Genomic DNA, 9,144 nt, shown 5'->3' on the forward strand with positions numbered 1-9,144 from the left:
GGTCTAGCTCCATTTTTTTTGCAAGTATCTGTCCAATTTTCCCAACACCATTTATTGAAGGGACTGTCTTGACTCCGTTGTATGCTCTTGCCTCCTTTGTCAAATATTAATTGAGCATAGTGGTTTCAGTTGATTTCTGGGTTCTCTATTCTATTCTATTGATCTATATGTCTGTCCTTGTGCCAGTACCAGGCTGTTTTGAGAACAGTGGCTTTGTAATACAGCTTGATATCTGGTAGTGAGATCCCACCTACTTTGTTCTTTCTCAGGATTGCTGCAGCTATTCGGGGTCTTTTTTTATTCCAGATGAATTTTTGGAGAGTTCGTTCTAGATCTGTGAAGTATGCCGTTGGTATTTTAATGGGAAGTGCGTTGAATTTATAGATTGCTTTGGGTAGTATGGACATTTTAATGATGTTGATTCTACCAATCCATGAACACGCATGTTCTTCCATCTGTTTATGTCTTCCTCTATATCTTTTTTCAACGTCCTGTAGTTTTCTGAGTAGAGGTCTTTTACCTCTTTAGTTAAGTTTATTCCTAGGTAGGTTAATTTTTTTGGTGCGATGGTAAACGGGGTTGTTTTTATAATCTCTCTTTCTGAAAGTTCACTATTGGTGTATAGAAATGCCTCAGATTTCTTGGGGTTAATTTTGTATCCTGCTACATTGCCAAATTCATGTATTAATTCTAGTAGCTAGATAAAGCAATTCTTAAGCTTTTGAGAGAAGTTCAAAATTGAAGCTTTCCTAGTACTCAGTTTTGCCAAAAATGGGCAGTGAAGGCTGATAGTTCTTTTGCTTAAAAGAGTAGTTGTAATGATCCCCACATTTCTTATGCACAAAAAAGAATCTGGGCGTGGGTTATAAGCAGAAGGATGAACTGAGTACTGACACCATTCACATTGTAAGACACTGTAAAATTGTAAGACAGTTTTTTCACTGTGAGTGAAATATTCACAGTAGATTATACTGTTTTGAGAAAATGTTACTCTTTTTTTAAATATGACTATGAAGTGTATTATTAGTGAGGATTAATATATGTCCTCAGATGATATATATGTATGGGTATATGAATATGTGAGTATATGTAAGGTGTGTGTGTGTATGTGTCTCTGTGTTATAATACTTGATGATCAGAGAGAATGAGAAGGCATGTACCATGAACCAAGAGACATTGACAAGTCAATGGCCACCTTACAATGTTCTTCTGAAGCCCACCTGCTTCTAATCATTATTTTATAATTTATATTTTGAGAATTGTATACTACAAATTATGTGTGATGGTTTGCATTGCTGAGGGAGTTGAGAGTACAAATGGACATATTTAGCTTATGAATCTCCAGGACTGGTTGTTACTCCTTCCCTACAGTCCCTCTTGCCAGTGATATTCCAGTTTCTCCACATCCTTGTCAGTACTTGTTGATGTCACTATTTTTTATTTTAGCCATTCTGATAGGTGATATTTCATATTGGTTTCAATCTGAATTTCCATAATGATTAATGAAGTTGAGAATATTTTTGTGTGCTTATCTGCCAGCATGTCTGTGAAATGTCTGATCATATCATCTTTGGACATGATTCTTTCCCTTTCCCAATGTACACTTACCAATTAAATGGCTGTGGTTTCCTTCAGGAAAGGAGTAGAAGATTATGACCATTTATACTTGTCCTAGTGTTCCAGGGGGAAACCCTACATTTTTTAATGAATGAATTATGAGCCCCAAAACTAGCAAGAGATCATGACTTTTTATTGGGGCAACTATATGTAAAATCAGACTTCTGATTATTCTTAAAATGTTTTACTTTTATAGGTTGTGTAGTAGCCTGTTCATTCTCCTTCTAATTTGCCCCAAGGAAAGCTATGTTCTATTAGCCATTTCCATAAATCAGTGTCTATCAGGCATCCCTACCTGTCCCTCTGACATTACCCTCATAATAATTGCAGCCATTTTACTTCTGTCCCTTCTTGCTCTTTGGGCTCCATTGTTTTGAGTTCCTATCATAACTATTGCTATTGTATGGCTATGTTTTGTAATGTCATCTTCTATTATTAGCTCTTGCCTACAGAGGATAACCACATCGAACTGTAAAATGATGCATATCCTTGTGATTTTGGTAAATATTGTGAGTTTTCTGGCCTTACACTCCAGCAAACCCACTTTTTGTTAGTTTTTAAATAAACTTTTCCACTATCCGTTATGACAATCCAAGCATATTCACTCACTTAGTACGGCCATTGCATTTTCCATGCTTCTGGGAGCCATCCTAGTAGGATGTTTGTGTCATCTCTTTAGGATAGGATAAATTGATAATTTTTCAGTAGTCAACATTACACACTGGCACTCTTGATAAACCTCCTTCAGGATCTAGTACTGTATATATTCTACTGGCTTCTCCTGCCACATGGTGGCTGCATCCTGCAGCTCTTTTGAGGTTCAGTCCCTTTCCTTCCTTATAGGCCCAGCATGTGCTTGCTCAGGAAAATTTTTGAGAGTTGGTTTTGTGGGAAAGAGGCCTCTGTACCTTCTTTAAGCAAGGGAGACTTGTTTCCTTTTTAAAAAAATATTTTTTTACGGAGATGTGGGTCATTGCTGCAGTTTCAGCTAGTGTAGAGGAATTTGACCATCACAGAATTTTCAGGGACATCAACACCAGAGTTATTTACTCATTCTGTGTGTCATGGTTATGTTTTTTAACCCCACAAGGGTTCGGGCCTCGGCATAGCAGTTTGGAGTTGGGCTAACCTGTGAATTAAGTCCTGGGTTTGGTGCTTACTTTTCTCTGCCCTGTTATTTCAGGAGATAACACCCTCCCTGGAAACCTCCAGGAAGGCAGCTGGTCTTTCACACTTAGCTTTCAGTTGCTGTTTAATCAGGTATTCATTATCTTATACAGAGTGACCAGGTTTAGAAAAAGTCACTCAATTCCACTGTTCTTATAGTTGTGGTTTCTCTCATCTCTGAAGCAGCTTATGCACTGCACCAGCCAATGCTATTCCATCCTTCAGCACACCACCCCAGGACAACACTAATAACAGTTTTCACAATTGCATTGCCATGTTCTGCCAGTGGCTATCTGTTCAATTCTCAGTTTGCCATGTGGTGAGGAGCAATCCATCTTGAAATTCCCACCCAAGTTTGGCTCAGAGAACTCCTCCTGGCACTGGCACTGATCGGATTTCCTGGGAAGCAGACCCTTTAATAGAGATTAGTGTGTACTTGGCTTATTGTAGGTTTATTGGGATTAACACTTTAGAGGGGAAGCGAAGGAAGCAGGATTTTTCAGAGGGAGAAGATGAACTGGACCCAATCTCAATTGAAACCTCAACTGCCCGTCTCGGGGAGATGTCAAGGTGGGTTGACCCTTCAGATGCTCTGAGTTGGAGAGAGACAGGCCTTTCTATGCTCACCATCTCTTGAAAAAGAGGTATCACTTTAGGCGAGGTGGCGATCTTCAGTCACCTGATGGTATTGACATGTGAGGGCCATCTGCCTGAGACTCCCTTAACAGTTCATTTAACAGGGTGAACAGGAAATCACTTCATAGTAGTCCATATTTCTCATTCCACTTTAAAGGTGCATGCTATTTCATTATGTACATATACCAGAGTTTATTCATTCAATTTCCTTTTGATATATACATTCTAGTTTGTAGGTTTTAACAAATAGTGCTACTATAAATAGCCTTTGCTTGTATCTTGCTATATTTTTATTAGTGTTATTTTGGGGCAGACTCAGAGAAGTAGGAGTGCCAGCTCAAAGGTATATATATAATTGCTGGGTAGTTCTAATATCCCCTTGTTAAGAAAAAGAAACAACAGGCCTAAAGTGGCATCACTTGTCACTAGCAAAACAGACTAAGTCTTAATTGCAGTTTCAGCCCTCCTAGGAATGTGACCTTAAAACAATCACTCTGGAATTTTCTAATCAGCACTCGTGAGGTCATCTGCCTGATAAAACCCCTGCTACCTTTCCCCCCAAAACAGGTGCCTCTGTCTGACCCAATGCTTTTCACATTTTTCTAATGTAATTGACCCTTGAACAACAACAGGTTTGAACTGTGCAAATCAACTTATATGCAGATTTTTTTCAATAAGTATACAGTTGGCCCTCCATAGCAGAGGTCTTCACATGCTCAGATTCAACCAACAGCAGATCAAAAACAGTACTTCTTTGCTTGGGTGGGGGTGGGGGAGGTGGGCTAGAAGAGGTCAATGGGGGAAAAAGGGGGCACATATGTAATACCATCAACAATAAATATTTTTTGAAGTACTTTTTTTGTTTTTTTTTTTAAATATTATTCTTCAATTACAGTTGACATTCAATATTTTTTAAGTTTCAGGTGTAAGAATACTGGTTAGACTTTATATAACAGTACTTATTTTTAATCTGTGGTTTGGAATCCTCAGATATGGGGGCTGTATGCATTGTTCTATGACATTTTATGTACAGTAGTTACTTGGTATTTGAGGGGGATTGGTTCCAGGACACCCACCATCCCCAGTTATAAAAGGATTTTTGACTGTGCAAGGGTTTGACACCCTACTCCCTGTGTTGTTCACCGGTCAACTATAACTTGTCCCACCCAGTTTCTGCCTATGGAAAACCTTCCATTTTGTACTTCTTGGAACACCCCTCAATTTGCTAGATAGGATACTGCCTGATTCATAAACCAGTCAATAAAACCAATTAGATATTTAAATTTACTGGGATGTTATTTAACACCCTTCATAGGCATTTTGCCATTTTGCAGCATCCACAGCAAATAACAGCAGTGCCTGTTTATTCAAAATCACGCCAACAGACTGTGTTGTTAAACTTCTGATTTTCTGATCTGATATGTAAAGAATATTTCAATGTAGTTTTAATTTGCATTTATCTTATTATGGATGAGACTTAACATCTTTTCATATGGTTATGAGTCATTTGCATTTTTAACCACCTCTTCATATTTCTAGCTCATTTGTCTCTGGGGGTTGACAGTCTTTTTTCTAATTTTGTCTTTTAGAAGTTCTGTATATACATGTAAATAGTAAATCCTTGTCTGTAACATAACCTACAAATTCTTTTTTCAATTTTTCATCTGTATATTTTGCTATGCAAAGTTTATATAATCAAGTGTGTCCATCTCTTTCCATATTGCTTCTGAATTATGGTTGGAAAATATTTCCTCACTTCTAATTTATAGGCTTAATTCACATGTGATGATTTTTGAGAGTCCAATGAAAATCCTATGTGTGATCTGTCAGGCCCAAACATAGGCAATTATAAAGCATTTACCTGCCAAGTCTGTAGGAGAAAGCTGCCCCCCTCACACCAGACTTGGTGCACAGTCTGGACAGAGCTGCAGTTCAGGATTCAGCACCACCAGACCTCCAATTCTCTTAAGCATAGAACTGAATTTTTACTGTTAAGGCCTCCATCTGGAGACTTGATTGGTTGTGGAAAGGGCCCAGCCCAAGCCTTTCTCAGGTGCCTTTGTTATGGAAACCGCCTCATGGTGGTAGTGGTGGTGCTTGGGGGTGGTTGGGGGCAGGGGCGGGTTAAAGACGCTTTTCTCCACTTTGACTCAATATTCAGCACCTTTCTACCTAGCCCTTCCTGCTGGTCCTCAGGTCCATACAAAGTCAGGAGCCTTTTATTTGAGACTCACTCCCTTAGCACTGAGATTTCCCCCGCTTGCATATACCTGACCCTCACCCTACGCAGTTGCCTTGGGAGAAACAAAACACTGAGGAAACTGGTGTTTTTTCCCCTGCTTAGCCTTGTGCTTAAAATATCTCAGTGAGTGAATAGAGGCCTAATTGCTTCTTTCATTTCGACTTATCCTAATTTATCACTTCGACTATTGACAATTTAAAATACTTATATTACTTCAATTTCTACACTCATATTGATACAGTCGTAATTAACCTAGTTATTAATAACGGGAAAGGAGCAAAGGGCAGGTCAAATATAGGCATGCTAATGGGGCAGCTTCACTAGGAAGCTAAAGCTGTACACTCCCCGGGGAGTGTCCTGTCCTTAATTCTGTCCTTCCTTCCTTGGTTGTCTACCGATGGAGAGCCTAATTTTTTAACAACCTGTATTGACTATTCACTCATTACTTCTTTTACTTAAATGCTATCTTTGGTTTTGTCTCATCGAGCGGCTTTTGTTAAATACCATGTTAACGATATACTCTCCCAAGACACTTTCTATTTTTTTCTTCAGTACTGTTCCTAGTGCTACAGTCCAACTCATCCATCTCAGGATGAAATACACCACCTCTCACCACTCTCTGTCTCTCGGGTTGCTGGTATTTGCTCTGTCAGTATGAATGTTGAAAAAGTAGTTGCTTTTCTTTTGGAGTCAGCAAGAAGAGATAGGGAGTAGAGAGAATGATGGGTACAATTCCTTTCTGTCCCTATGCTGTGGTATATTTGACTTTACAGTCCTCACATTCCTTAGGCCCTAAAGACAGAGTCCGGCAGTTGTATACATCAAAGCCCTACTCTACCTTTCATAGAGCTACTATCTATACAGTTAAGAGTGCAGAACATGTGCCATTTCAGAATGCATTTTAAAAATTCAGCAAAATTAGTGATACACTTAGGAATAACTTACTAGATACTTGGGACATAACCTTTTGGTCCCTTCAGCCCAAATTGTGGCTCTCAGCTTCTTTCTTTTTCTGAATTATAATGGATATTTTAATTGAAAGTTGAAAGAGGATAAATCAGGTCTAGGTAGATTGCCATCATTATAAATAACTTCAAGTTGCAAAAGTAAATGGAAGCACATAACATGTTCATTGATAGGAAGAAGTAACATCTATAAATGTCCATACTACCTAAAGCAATGTATAGATTTAATGCAGTTTTTATCAAGATGCCACTGGCATATTTCACAAAACTAGAACAAATTTTTCAAACTTAATATGAAACTGATGGGGAAAAAGACATTTTTAGGGGCTAGTAATCTGAAACTGTGCCAGTTACCTAATGTACATTCTTGATAGCCTATAATTAAGTCACTGCCCCTTTCTCCACAATCTGGTCATGCAAGACTGGTTTACCTAAGTACTACTCCCATTTAACAGAGACTATAAATCAGAGGTCCTCAAACTTTTTAAACAGGGGACCAGTTCACTGTCCCTCAGACATTCCACACATGCGCACTGAGGGCCCAGGACTAGTCGACTGCTAAGCAGAACAGGCAGCGGCGGCAAAAACACCCGGCAGGCCGGATAAATGTTTTCGGCGGGCCTCATGTGGCCCGCGTGCTGTAGTTTGAGGACCCCTGCATAAACCATGAACAATGCCCAGACAGGGTTTTCAGTGCTGGCGCCAGGCCAGGCCTTTAGGTGTAGTCTCACGGCCCCTATCCCAACACCTGGGGCTTTTTGCAAAGCCCGTGAAAGGTCCGGAAGTCCCATCCCATATTTGGGGGACAAAGAAACCAAAGAGTATAAAGGGAAAGCTTCCTCCATGTTGGCTTGCTCAGGATTTGGAGAGAAGCAGTCTCCCCTGAGTCACTGTACCCGTACATGTGAAACATTGGAAAATAAATGGGTTTTTTCTATATCTCCTAGTACTCCTGTGTGTTCTTCAGTCACCTTGTAAATTCTGTAACAAAACCACAAGAGACCCCAAAATAGCCACAGCAGTCTTGAGAAAGAACGGAGTTGTAGGAATCATGCTATCTAATATCAAACTATATTACAAAGCCATGGTAATCAAAATAGTGTGGTACTGGCATAAAGACAGACTTATAGTTTAATGGAACAGAATAGAAAGCCCAGAAATAAATCCACACTTTTATGGTCAATTAATATTTGACAAAGGAGGCAAAAAACATATGATGGGGTAAAGATAATCTATTCAATAAATGCTGTTGACAAAATTGGACAGGTACATGCAAAGAAATAAAATGCTCACCTTCTTAGGCCATACACAAAAATAAACTCAAAATGGATTAAAGACTTCATGTTAGACTCAAAATCATTAAAATACTAGAAGAAAACATAGGCAGTAAAACCTTGGACATTCCTTGTAGCAATATTTTTTTCTTCCTGATATAGCTCCTCAAGTAAGGGAAAGAAAAGAAAAAAATAAACAAATGGGACTATGTTTTGCATAGAAAAGGAAACCATCAACAAAAGAAAAGATAACCCACTGAATGGGAAAACATATTTGCTGATACATCTGTTAAGGGCTTAATAGCCAATATTTATAAGAAATTTGTACAATTCAACACCTAAAAAAACAAACAATCCAATTTAAAAATAGGCAAAAGACCTGAATAGACACTTCTCCAATGAGGACATACAGATAGTCAAGAGACATATGAAAAGATGTCTCATGTCACTATCATCAGAGAAATTAAAATAACAATGAGGAATCACCTCCTACCTGTCAAAATGGCTATCATCAATAAATCAACAAAATGTTTGGTGAAGATGTGGAGGAAAGGGAACCTTGTGCACTGCTGGTGAAATGCAGAATGCTGCAGCCAGTATGGAAACAGTACTGTATGGAATTTCCTCAAAAAATTCAAAATGGAACTACCGTATGACCCAGCAATTTCACGTCTGGATATATATCTGAAAAAAACCCCAAACATTCCCTATGTTCATTGAGTATATTTATAACTAGAGGCCTGGTGCATGAAATTTGTGACCAGGAGTGGGGGTCCCCTCAGTCCAGCCTGCCACCTATCCAATCCAAGACCCCTCAGGGGTTGTCCAACTGTCGGTTTAGGCCCTGGATCAGGGATTGGGTGTAAACTGGCAGTCAGACATCCCACTCACAATCCGGGACCGCTGGTTCCTAACTGCTCACCTGCCTGTCTGCCTGATTGCCCCTAACTTCCCCCAGTGCCGGCCTGGTCGCCGCCACTGCCCCCCCTGCCAGCCTGGTCACCCCTCACAGCCTGTTCTGTCATTCGTTCAGTTGTTTCGGTTGTGATGGTTGCTTAAGCTTTTATATAGATAGATTCACATTCCTTGTATTTATCGCTTAAATACATTGAGTCCATATTGATACCCTGAATGGCAAGCTGGAATTCTCCTTGCAGGTTCTTGTTTCAAGAAGTTTGAAGAATAAATTTTGAGGACTAAAAGATTTTAAACAAAAGAGTAAAAGTTTATTGCAAGCATATCA

The sequence above is a fragment of the Myotis davidii genome, unplaced genomic scaffold, assembly GCF_000327345.1.
Source record: "Myotis davidii unplaced genomic scaffold, ASM32734v1 scaffold125, whole genome shotgun sequence".
NCBI lineage: Eukaryota > Metazoa > Chordata > Mammalia > Chiroptera > Vespertilionidae > Myotis > Myotis davidii.